This window comes from Girardinichthys multiradiatus, chromosome 5 (assembly GCF_021462225.1).
Source record: "Girardinichthys multiradiatus isolate DD_20200921_A chromosome 5, DD_fGirMul_XY1, whole genome shotgun sequence".
Taxonomy (NCBI): domain Eukaryota; kingdom Metazoa; phylum Chordata; class Actinopteri; order Cyprinodontiformes; family Goodeidae; genus Girardinichthys; species Girardinichthys multiradiatus.
The window spans coordinates 35385277-35397388 of record NC_061798.1 but is presented as its reverse complement, the minus strand read 5'-3'; the positions used below and the strand labels follow the sequence as shown (position 1 = coordinate 35397388).

Sequence of the window (12112 nt, the reverse complement as noted above, 5' to 3'; positions counted from 1 at the left end):
CCTGTTTACCCACACGGTGACGCCTCCAGTCTCAGTTCCTCCAACGGGACCCAGGGCCTCCTCCCTCCCACGGCGGATCCTGTTGCGTGACATCAGCCGGAGCGAGAAAGGAGGAAGAGGAGCAAAGAACAGGACCACGACTGGAAATTGTTTCTTCAAAATAAAATGGCGAAACAAACGCTTTTTGTATTACATCACCCTGGCAAATCTTAAAAGATACATTTGCTTGTAAAAATGGTTTTAAAAAGAAAAGAAAATAGTTGAAATGGTTTAGTTTAGAAGAAAAAAGACAGATTTTCAGAAGGGCTACTGGGATTGATTTAGACTATTTAAAGGTTGATATGTTATGCTTTCATGTTTTGCATTTCCAAATATTTAATTAAAGCAGGGAGATTATAAGCTGCAGAGATAAAGCACACACATAAATATGGACCTCAAACTTGTTTAAATGTAGCACTTTTTGGTCCATGGAAACACATTATGCTGATGAACTTACCTAAACTAAAACGAGGAACATGAAGCTATCAATGTATTCCTCATTGACAATAATTCAGGTCAATTCAGTTGATTTATATAGTGCCAATTCATAACATGTCATCTCAAGGCACTTTACAAAGTCAGTTCAATCGAATCATACAGATTTTAAGTCGGATACATAATCCTAACTATCAAACAGTGCAGTCAAATTTAGTATATTATTCAAATTGTTTAAAAGGTTTTTCTATCTAGGGAAACCCAGCAGATTGCATTGAGACAGTGACTTGTAACATTCACTCCTCCTGGATGAGCATGTAGAGATAGTGGACAGTCACTGGCGTTGACTTTGCAGCAATCCCTCATACTGCGCATGCATGTAGTGACAGTGGAGAGGAAAACTCCCTTTTAACAGGAAGAAACCTCCATCAGAACCAGGATCAGTGTGAGCGGCCATCTGCCACGACCGACTGGGGGTTTGAGAGAACAGAGCAGAGACACAAAAATAATCAGAATCAGAATCAGCTTTATTGCCATGTTCGTGCATACAAACAAGCAATTTAACTCCGGTACACTTTGCTCTTTTGTTCTGTTTTTGCATTACAGAATATACAAATTTACAATTTACAATATACACATATCTAATAGAAAAGGTGCATTTGCAACATCTGTATGCTGTTGTTTTGTACTCTATTGAATGTTCATCAGAGAAACAGCCTTTGGGAAGAAACTGTATTTGTGGCGGCTGGTTTTAGTAAACAGTGCTCTGTAGCGACGGCCTGAAGGTAAAACTCTAAACAGTTTATGTGCAGGGTGTGTGGGGTCTGCAGAGATTTTGGCAGCTCTTTTCCTTACCCTAGACCTGTATAAGTCCTGGATGGAAGGAAGGTCAGCCCTGATTATTCTCTCTGCAGTCCTGATTATTAATTGCAGTCTGGACCTGTCCTGTTTTGTGGATGAGCCAAACCACACTGAGATGGATGAAGACAGGACAGACTGAATGATGGCAGTGTAGAAAATGACCAGCTGCTCTTGTGTAAGGTTGAACTTCTTGAGTTGCCTCAGGAAGTACAGTCTCTGCTGGGCCTTCTTTCGAACAGTGTCTATGTGTGAAGACCATCTCAGGTCCTCAGAGATGGTGGTTTCTAAGAACCTGAAGTGGTCCACGGCCGATACAGTGTTGTTGAGGATGGTGAGGGGGGTGTATGGGGGTGGTGTTCTCCAAAAATCCACCACCATTTCCACAGTCTTGAGTGGGTTCAGTTCAAGGTAGTTCTGACCGCACCAGTGTACCAGCCGATCCACCTGCTGTCTGTATGCAGACTCATCACCGTCCTGGATCAGTCCAATGACAGTGGTGTTGTCTGCAAACTTAAGGAGTTTCACGGACAAGTCCGATGAGGTGCAGTCATTTGTTTACAGAGAGAAGAGGAGTGGGGATAGAACACACCCCTGGGGGGCACCAGTACTTATTGATCTGGATCGGGAGAAGCACTGATCCAGGAGTCCTTTCTATGGGAAGGAAAAGTAAAATGGAATGTAGCTCCTTTAGTGGCTTCACTTAGGAGAGAAACACAGCTAAGAAGATTAACTCTGAGCCAGTTTTGAAGTCTAGAGGATTATAGAGAGCACATAATTTAGTCACAGTAGAAGCTCAGTCAGTTGCTATGTCTAGGAGAGACAGGGTTGAACACTGAGCACATAGGGCCAACACACAAACAACCACGCACACACACCTGAGGGCAATTTAGAGTGACCAATCAACCATGGTACCGGGTACTCCGAAGCCAGAGTACCCAGTGAGAAGCCACGCATGCACAGGGAGAACATGCAAACTCCATGCAGAAAGACCCAGGCTGGGAATTGAACCCAGGACCTTCTTGTTGGAAGGCAACAGTGCTACCAACTGCACCACCGTGCAGCCCATTGGCAGCAACAGCTCAGCCTATACCCCCTTCCAGTCAGGTGTCACAGCTAAACACAGAGCCAGGTCAGATGTAGCTCCTAGAAAGAGAAAAACAGAGAACATAGAGTTAAAAGCTGAAATTACAGCAAATAATACAGGTCCTTCTCAAAAAATTAGCATATTGTGATAAAGTTCATTATTTTCCATAATGTCATGATGAAAATTTAACATTCATATATTTTAGATTCATTGCACACTAACTGAAATATTTCAGGTCTTTTATTGTCTAAATATGGATGATTTTGGCATACAGCTCATGAAAACCCAAAATTCCTATCTCACAAAATTAGCATATTATTAAAAGGGTCTCTAAACGAGCTATGAACCTAATCATCTGAATCAATGAGTTAACTCTAAACACCTGCAAAAGATTCCTGAGGCCTTTAAAACTCCCAGCCTGGTTCATCACTCCAAACCCCAATCATGGGTAAGACTGCCGACCTGACTGCTGTCCAGAAGGCCACTATTGACACCCTCAAGCAAGAGGGTAAGATACAGAAAGAAATTTCTGAACGAATTGGCTGTTCCCAGAGTGCTGTATCAAGGCACCTCAGTGGGAAATCTGTGAGAAGGAAAAAGTGTGGCAGAAAACGCTGCACAACGAGAAGAGGTGACCGGACCCTGAGGAAGATTGTGGAGAAGGGCCGATTCCAGACCTTGGGGGACCTGCGGAAGCAGTGGACTGAGTCTGGAGTAGAAACATCCAGAGCCACCATGCACAGGCATGTGCAGGAAATGGGCTACAGGTGCCACATTCCCCAGTCCTGGGCTACAGAGAAGCAGCACTGGACTGTTGCTCAGTGGTCCAAAGTACTTTTTTCGGATGAAAGCAAATTCTGCATGTCATTCGGAAATCAAGGTGCCAGAGTCTGGAGGAAGACTGGGGAGAAGGAAATGCCAAAATGCCAGAAGTCCAGTGTCAAGTACCCACAGTCAGTGATGGTCTGTGGTGCCGTGTCAGCTGCTGGTGTTGGTCCACTTAGTTTTATCAAGGGCAGGGTCAATGCAGCTAGCTATCATGAGATTTTGGAGCACTTCATGCTTCCATCTGCTGAAAAGCTTTATGGAGATGAAGATTTCATTTTTCAACATGACCTGGCACCTGCTCACAGTGCCAAAACCACTGGTAAATGGTTTACTGACCATGGTATCACTGTGCTCAATTGGCCTGCCAACTCTCCTGACCTGAACCCCATAGAGAATCTGTGGGATATTGTGAAGAGAACGTTGAGAGACTCAAGACCCAACACTCTGGATGAGCTAAAGGCCGCTATCGAAGCATCCTGGGCCTCCATAAGACCTCAGCAGTGCCACAGGCTGATTGCCTCCATGCCACGCCGCATTGAAGCAGTCATTTCTGCCAAAGGATTCCCGACCAAGTATTGAGTGCATAACTGTACATGATTATTTGAAGGTTGACATTTTTTGTATTAAAAACACTTTTCTTTTATTGGTCGGATGAAATATGCTAATTTTGTGAGATAGGAATTTTGGGTTTTCATGAGCTGTATGCCAAAATCATCCGTATTAAGACAATAAAAGACCTGAAATATTTCAGTTAGTGTGCAATGAATCTAAAATATATGAATGTTAAATTTTCATCATGACATTATGGAAAACAATGAACTTTATCACAATATGCTAATTTTTTGAGAAGGACCTGTACAAATTTGGAGAGTAGTATGAGAATGTAGCAGAGAGAGTGAAAGTGGTCATTATGTCTACCAGCAGCCTAAGCCTATAGCAGCAAAACTACAGAGATGGCTCAGGATACCCTAAACCACTCTGACTATAAGCTTAATCAAAAAGGAAAGTTTTAAGCCTAGCCTTAAAAGTAGACAGGTGTCTGCCTCACGGACTAAAACTGGGAGCTGGTTCCACAGGAGAGGAGCCTGATAACTAAAGGATCTGCCTCCCATTCTACTTCTAGACACCATGGAAACCACCAGTAAACCTGCAGTCTGAGAACAAAGTGCTCGGTTGAGAATATGAAACACTCACATCTCTGATGTGAGATGGAGCTTGAGCCCGCTGTGTGTGATGTGTTTTTTTTTTTTTCAGTTTAATTACAAATGCATCAGACAGAGTAACAGTTGCAATAGTGCTTACACTTGAAAAATATTATTTTATGTCTTCCCTTTACACAGTTACAAAGTTTGCATGTAGGCCTTATAACTGTGGAGTTATACTTGATTTATTTCAGGTATGTAATTTCAGGTGTAAATTGCTTCTAAAACCTTTAGGGCTTAATGTGTTAAGGGCTTTCTATGTGAGAAGGAGAATTTTAAATTCTATTCTGGATTTAACAGGGAGCCACTGAATGGAAGCTAAAACAGGATAACTATGATCTCTCTTTGTATTTTTCATCAGAACTCTTGCTGCAGCATTTTGGATCAGCTGAAGGCTTTTAACTGCATTTTGTGGATATCTTGGAAAAGAATTACAATAGTCCAGCCTTGAAGTAACAAATGCATGGACTAGTTTTTCAGCGTCATTCCTGGACAGGGTATTTTCAATGTTGGCAATATTAAAGAAGGAAATCTTGGAAACCTGTTTAATATGGGATTTAAATTACATGTCCTGGTCAAAAATAACACCAAGGTTTTTTCCTTTATTACCGGAGGCCAACAGAACAGACAACAGAAATTAAAATGACAAGTATTGCTATTACTCTGCATAATATATCATGCAGTTTATTTATATGAATATGAAGTTTAAATTGTTGTCTGACTGTAAATAAGGCCAATATTAGGAGGGTAGCTATGGTAGCTATGTTTTCCCATATTCATACCACAGGCTAGCAGGAAGTCATGAATGCTCTGTTCAACTTAAAGAAGTGCAATAAATTTTAAATTGCTTCACCTGCAGTTACATTTACTTTATAGAAATTGTTGGGGCTGCTAAAAATTTGGGCCTGTTGATGTGGTTAAAAACGGTTCTTCTTTCAAGTGTTTGTGTTTGTTTTTGACTAAAGATGCACTACTTTTGATTTGAAGACAGTCAGAGGAAGCAGAGAGTCTCACTGCTGCCACCCTGACAGATCAGAGCTGTCAGAGTCAGTGGAGCAGCGACAGGCAGGGAAATCCCTCAGACCCAGTAAGTCCAGTGTCTCCTGTCAGAACAGCAGCTTCGCTGTCTGGCTCGGCACTGAGAAACTCCCGAACACAGCAGCAACACAGATGTTGCATTGATTTGTGTTTATATTCACAGGGACGCGATGACAGATGTAAGTTTGAACGAGTCGTCCACCGCGGACGTAGCGAACAGGTTTGCTGTTTCTCTGTGGCAGAGGAACGTCCACGAAGTGAAGGACCATAAATTCGTCGCCACGTTATTCAAGCAGCCGACTTTCTGCAGCCACTGCACCGACTTCATCTGGTAAGCCTTACTCCGTCTCACATCTCCACCCGCCTGTTGCATATCTAAGTTCAGTCGAGTCCAGTCTGCTCAAAATGTAACTTCTCGGGTCGCATTACCTTCCCAAACCTGCAATCCCTGCACTTCTGAAACACTTTCTCATGTCTGTGAAGGACTGATGTGATTCTGTGCGTCCTTTCACTCTTTAAACCGTTTGCAATTTTGGCGAGGAGTTGTTACTTTTGTAGACCTATTGAAAATAATTTATGTGTGAGATTATCCACCCATTGTCTATACTGGCTTGACCTGCCAGGGTCTTCGAGAGGGGTGTTAGTGCCCATCACAGGGCACTAACTCTACTGAGGGACAGCAATTAACGCGTCATGTTTCTTGTATATTGCTGTAAGCAAGCCCAACGTTTAAAGTCTACTGTTCTTCAAGGTGGGTGCGTGTGCGATCTTAGGTCCTTTATAGCATGTATTGTTGGCACTCCTTTTGGGTCAAGCATTTCAGTAACATGATACAAAACATCAAACGACTCATTGGTTTTCTTTGAACCTCAAAAAGGGAAGAATCCCATCGTCACACTGTGGTTGAACACATAATTGGAGGCACAACAAGCCAGAAAATCTATTGAGACCTGTACCTAAAGCCCTTATGTAATTGTAGAATGCCTGACTACAAACTATATGCATGTAATTGTTGTTTTAACAATGTAATATTAACTATGATTACACAAAAAAAAATCCCAGAACGGTTTGGATTTGGGTTATGATATAGCTATTTGAGACTTTAGGAGAAAATAAACCTGTCTGTATTGACATAACTTTTTCTTCTGCTCTTTTGTTTATTGTTGTCAATTCAAGGAGGATGACAGTAAGTAATTTAAATGCAAACATATAGGTGTATCACAGTAAATTACAATAGTTCATTTGTTGAAAAGTTACTTTATATTGGTAATTTAATTCAAAAAATGAAACTTAAAGAGATTATTAAGAGTGATGTTTTTAATGGATTTATTTCTGTTAGTTTTGATGAATATGGTTCATAGATAATGAAAACCCAATATTCAGCTTTAGCTAAAATGTCTAATTTTACATAAGCATGATTAAACAAAAATAAGTTTTAATACAGAAATGGTATGATCAACACAAGGACGGGAAGACTGCTGAAATGGTAATTGTTAAAGAAGATGGTTATTTAGAGTGCTGTTTTCACGTTTAAAAATGGAAAGTTGAGTGGAAGGAAAAAGTGTTATTTACTGTGTGTTTAAACAATAGGAACCATTCAATTCAATCTCCTCTCTTTTCATAGGGGGTTCGGAAGGCAAGGATTTGAGTGCCGAGGTAAAGACAAAATGACAGATATTTTTTTGTGTTTGGGTGTGTGACATTTAAACTGAGATATGGTCCGGTTTTAAACGCTGCTGTTTCTTTTAATTGTGTGTCCCTGTTGACAACTCTACATGTGCATTAACAAGAGTCCATACATTTGGGCTTGTTCTTTTTGAAAATAAGAAGTGTGAATATCTGATGGTAATGAGAGTGGGAATTTGTTTTTCTTTGTTGTTGCCTTGTCAAAATAAAAAAATGGGTAATTGTTGAATTTCAGTCAGATATTATAACTTATGACAACTCAGACCGTTTCTTGTGTGCTGTTGAATTGTGTTTAAAAGTATTTGGAATTTATATTTTATCAAGTGCCCTATATAAAGGGGGATATTTGTTTGCTGAAACAAACTTTTTTTTCAAGGATATTTTTATAAAAAGAGAGAAATGGAGACACTTGTGCAAAGGTGAAATAGAAGGCAGTAATACAGAAACGCTGGAAAGTTTCCTCACCTTGAATAGGCCTCACCATTACTTACATTGATAAAGGTGGATTTTATATGAGCTTAAGTATGCAAAACCTCAGAAGTATTCAATATGGAAAACTTTAGGCTTGTCAAAATCAAGGTCTGTCCAGATGTGCTACCAGCTGGATCACTTACTGTAGTTGTAAATTATTTTATTAGAGAGTGTGGTGGACTTAAGCAAGGACGAAAGTTGTTAAAAAATTGGAAAAACTTCAATTTAATACTGTCAAAAATGGTTAACAAAAGGTCAACTTCAATACAAAAATAACTCAGATAATAAATGACATGAGTTTGGGTCCAACTCAGCTGAGGTCAACTGAATAGCAACAAAACTCAAACAAAACTGACCTCCAGACCAAAAAAACAAAAACTACTTAAATAGGGGTGGAATAACCTAGACTCACCAAATGGGGAAGGCACAACATAAGAAGAACAATAAATGGAAAAAAATACATACAAACTAATTAACAAACATAAATGACACAAAATAATCTTTAACTTAACACAAATAAAGTGACAAAGTAACTAACAACTTTAACAAGTTAAGAAGTTAAGTCCCCCCCTCAGTCTTTTGGAATAATGGTATGTTCCTGGCTTCCACCTCGAGCTGGTCTGCGTTTGCAGAACCTCAAAGAAAAAAAAAAACAAGTGTAAGTAAACCATTCAGACAAATCTTAACTAAAGTGTGCACCCATTAGAAAATATCTGTCTAAATAAAATAACTTAAACTTATGTACAGTGTCATCTGAAACTAATAAATGTAAAACAATGAAACAATACTAACACTTTGTGGTGGTGGTAGAAGCATCCACCACAGAGAAGAATAAACACAAAATATTAAATTAGTAATGTGAGTAGTTTTTCCTCTTAAATAGAAATTATTATTCAAGTTTTCATCCCTAAAATACACCCAGTCCTGACAGTATAATTGCATTTTCAGTTTTTCAGTTCTAAAACTGTTAAAAAAGTCCCTCTTAATCTCTGTTTACATTCATGCTTGTTAGCAGCTTTCTTTTCTGTTGCATTTGTAGTCTACTTTATGTCGCTCTGTTTTTCATTTCACCATACATCTTAATATATCTAAATGCACTTTACATGGGTCAAAATACTAAATCATGAAGCGGATTTCGTTGCGCATTTCCTATGATGCAATCACATTTTAAATAGTTTCTGTTTATTGGGATAAAAGGTTTCATATTTACTGAGTATGTTTATTTTGCTGTTGTGTCAATGTCTCATTTTATATTTCCCATACTTAAGGATCAGCTGACAAACTGGGGATAAAAGTTTGTTAATATACAAACAATGGTCAAACAAGTACTGAAATTATTTTTAGATTAATTATTTTAAAAATAGGTCAAGCTGATGTCACTTGGAGTCACTTTAAACATTCAGCATGCTGAGGTGAGGTCATCTTTATTGGTTCAGAGTAGGGCTGAAACAGTTCATTGGATTAATCCAGATTAATAGATTAATGAAATCTAATTTAGTAATCGAATAATCGTTAACCGGAGTATACACACTCTAAAACATCCCATGTGCTGAAAGAACAACTCACTCAGAGCACTAATTAGGCCAAACGTTGACAAAAAAAAGATACATTTAGTCTGTAATATAATTCCACATGTATTAATTCATAGTTTTGATGCCTTCAGTGTGAAGCTACAATATTCATAGTCAAGAAAATAAAGAAAACTCTTTGAATGAGAAGGTGTGTCCAAACTTTTGGTCTGTACTGTATATCTTGCCAGCATTTTATCTAATGTTCTGTTGTGTCTTTTGCCTATATTTATGTATTTATTTTGCTCTGAATAATGTTTTGTCCTCTTTCTTGCTCTGCAGTTTGCTGTTTTGTGGTCCACCAGAGGTGCCATGAATTTGTCACGTTCTCCTGCCCAGGGGCAGATAAGGGACCCGACACAAACGTAAGTACCAGAGTACCAGCTGTTCCTTCCCATTTGTTTGCTGATGTTCTCGTCATTAGATGTCAGCACATAAAACGTGGCACCAGGATGCGTGTTTTGGTTGCTCTCTACCAGCCACTATCATCCTTGTGTAAAAAGGGAACAGTCGGTTGGGGTAAAGGAAAACTGAATCTTACCGGCATTGTTTTTTTAGCAATTAGAGCTGCAAAGTGTTAGGCAAGGTCTAGATGGTTTGTTATAAAGAAACTGAGGCCATTTGAGAATGATTTTAATCTGAAGCAAATTTGGGAAATGGAAATTGAAGTAGTTTGTCTTTTACATTGTTAATGTCTGCTCACTGTGTTTGCTTTGGGCAATCCCAGGAGAGAAACCTTCTCTGTGTTCCTGCTTTTCCAAAGAAAGCCATTCAAGGGTAAAATTAAAAAGAGTCATGATGCAATCACAAGAGCTGCAGGTGGTTAATTAGGTTCACTCATTGTGAATGCTTCTTTTCAGTCATGTAGGCATCACCAATAAATGAGCGCGATTAAAATATCTCAATTAACCACTTTACAAATCAAGAAAAGCCAAACTTGAACCCTTTTCTGGTGTAGATGCTTTGCTACTAATATAAAAGCGATTTTACAGTACAAGCCACATTGACTCATGCACTCCTATAGTGGGGAGCAGATTGGAGGCAGTGTGGTAAATGCTGACTGGATATTTTAATGTTTGGGGTGGGAAGCTGAATTCAGACCTGAAATTATCTTCATCCTGAGGTGCACTCGTCACGCACCTGAATACCCTAATTTAATTAAATTCAATTCAGTTTTATTTATATTGTGCCAATTTACAACATGTCGTCTCAAGGCACTTCACAAAGTCAATACAATTGAATCATACAGATTTCAAGTCAGGTACATACATTGCAATTAATTCTAACTATCAAACAGTGCAGTCAGATTCAGTTATTTATTCAACTTGGTTAAAAGGTTTTTCTATCTAAGGAAACCCAGCAGATTGCATCAAGTCAGTGACTTGCAGCATTCACTCCTCCTGGATGAGCATGGAGGGACAGTGGACAGTCACTTGCGTTGACTTTGCAGCAAAAGTAGGGTTAAAAACTGAAAGACAGGGCCAAGTGTATCTTCGGTAGAAGGTGAGCATTAAGTTGTTGGCAGCAGAAGCTTGGACGATGCCCCCTACAGGAAGATGTCACAAGTAGAGTCAGGCCAGGTGTAGCTTCTAGGAAGAGAAAAAAGAGATAACATAAAGTTAAAACTGAAATAACAGCAAAATTAGAGAGTAGCATGAGAATGTAGCAGAGAGAGTGAAAGTGGTCATTATGTCCTCCAGCAGCCTAAGCCTATAGCAGCATAAGTACAGAGATAGCTCAGGATAACCTAAGCCACTCTAACTATAAGCTTTATCAAAAAGGAAAGTTTTAAGCCTAGCCTTAAAAGTAGACAGGGTGTCTGCCTCACGGATTAAAACTGGGAGCTGGTTCCACAGGAGAGGAGCCTGATAACTAAAGAATCTGCCTCCCATTCTACTTCTAGAGACTCTAGGAACCACCAGTGAAGCCGCAGTCTGAGAACGAAGTGCTCTGTTAGGAACATATGGAACCATCAGATCTCTGATGTATGATGGAGCTAGATCATTAAGGGCTTTATATGTGAGGAGGAGCATTTTAAATTCTATTCTGGATTTAACAGAGAGCCAATGAAGGGAAGCTAAAATAGGAGAAATATGATCTCTCTTTTTAATTTTTATCAGAACTCTTGCTGCAGCATTTTGAATCAGCTGAAGGCTTTTAACTGCATTTTGTGGACATCCAAATTAGAGAAAGCACTGTTTGTGTGACAGTAACTAGGCTTGTCATCAATTATTACTTTAAGAATTGCATCAACCTTTCATTCTCTATCTATTGCACATCAAGAAAAGGAAAACTACAAACAACAAGCCAAATGTAGAGGTTGGGAAACAAATTAAAGGAAAAGAGTGCGCCACTCTGTTTAATTATTTTGCACATATAGCAGAACACGTTTGTATTGTGAAAACTAGTACTGAATTCTCTGAATTGAAGATTTGACAACCATATCAGTTAGTTTGCAGATATTTAACAAACAAATAGCACTTGGAATAAAGTTTTTTAAAAGTTAGAACTGTTGTTGTGGAATAAAACATCATCCAACTGTTATGATGAAGATGACTCAGTCATGTTTATTAAAGTAATCTTGTACAAGAGAGCACAGTTCCCACCAGAGTCCGAATGTTTTTCTTGTTGTTTCAGGGAGTTGCTCTAAATTATACCATTGCTACATGTATCTTATAGCACAGCACAGGAGGGGTGTGAAAAATATTTACAGATGAACTGTGAAACTAACTTTTCAGTAAGTGATGGTGAGAACTTGCTTTTGTTTATCTATCCTGCTTTGCAGCTGTAGAGCTCGTTCTAAGAGGCAGACAACCTTCAAAAGCAGAGCAGAGTCTCACCGAGTGTCTCATAAGCATAATAGAATAAAGACAGAACATAACCACAAGTTCAGAATCAGA

The 12112-nt window shown here is 39.1% G+C and overlaps 1 pseudogene; it reads left to right on the top strand.

The window, feature by feature from the left end:
• Positions 1 to 5545: 5545 nt before the first annotated feature.
• Positions 5546 to 12112, top strand: part of LOC124867839 — a 31825-nt pseudogene continuing 25258 nt past the window's right edge.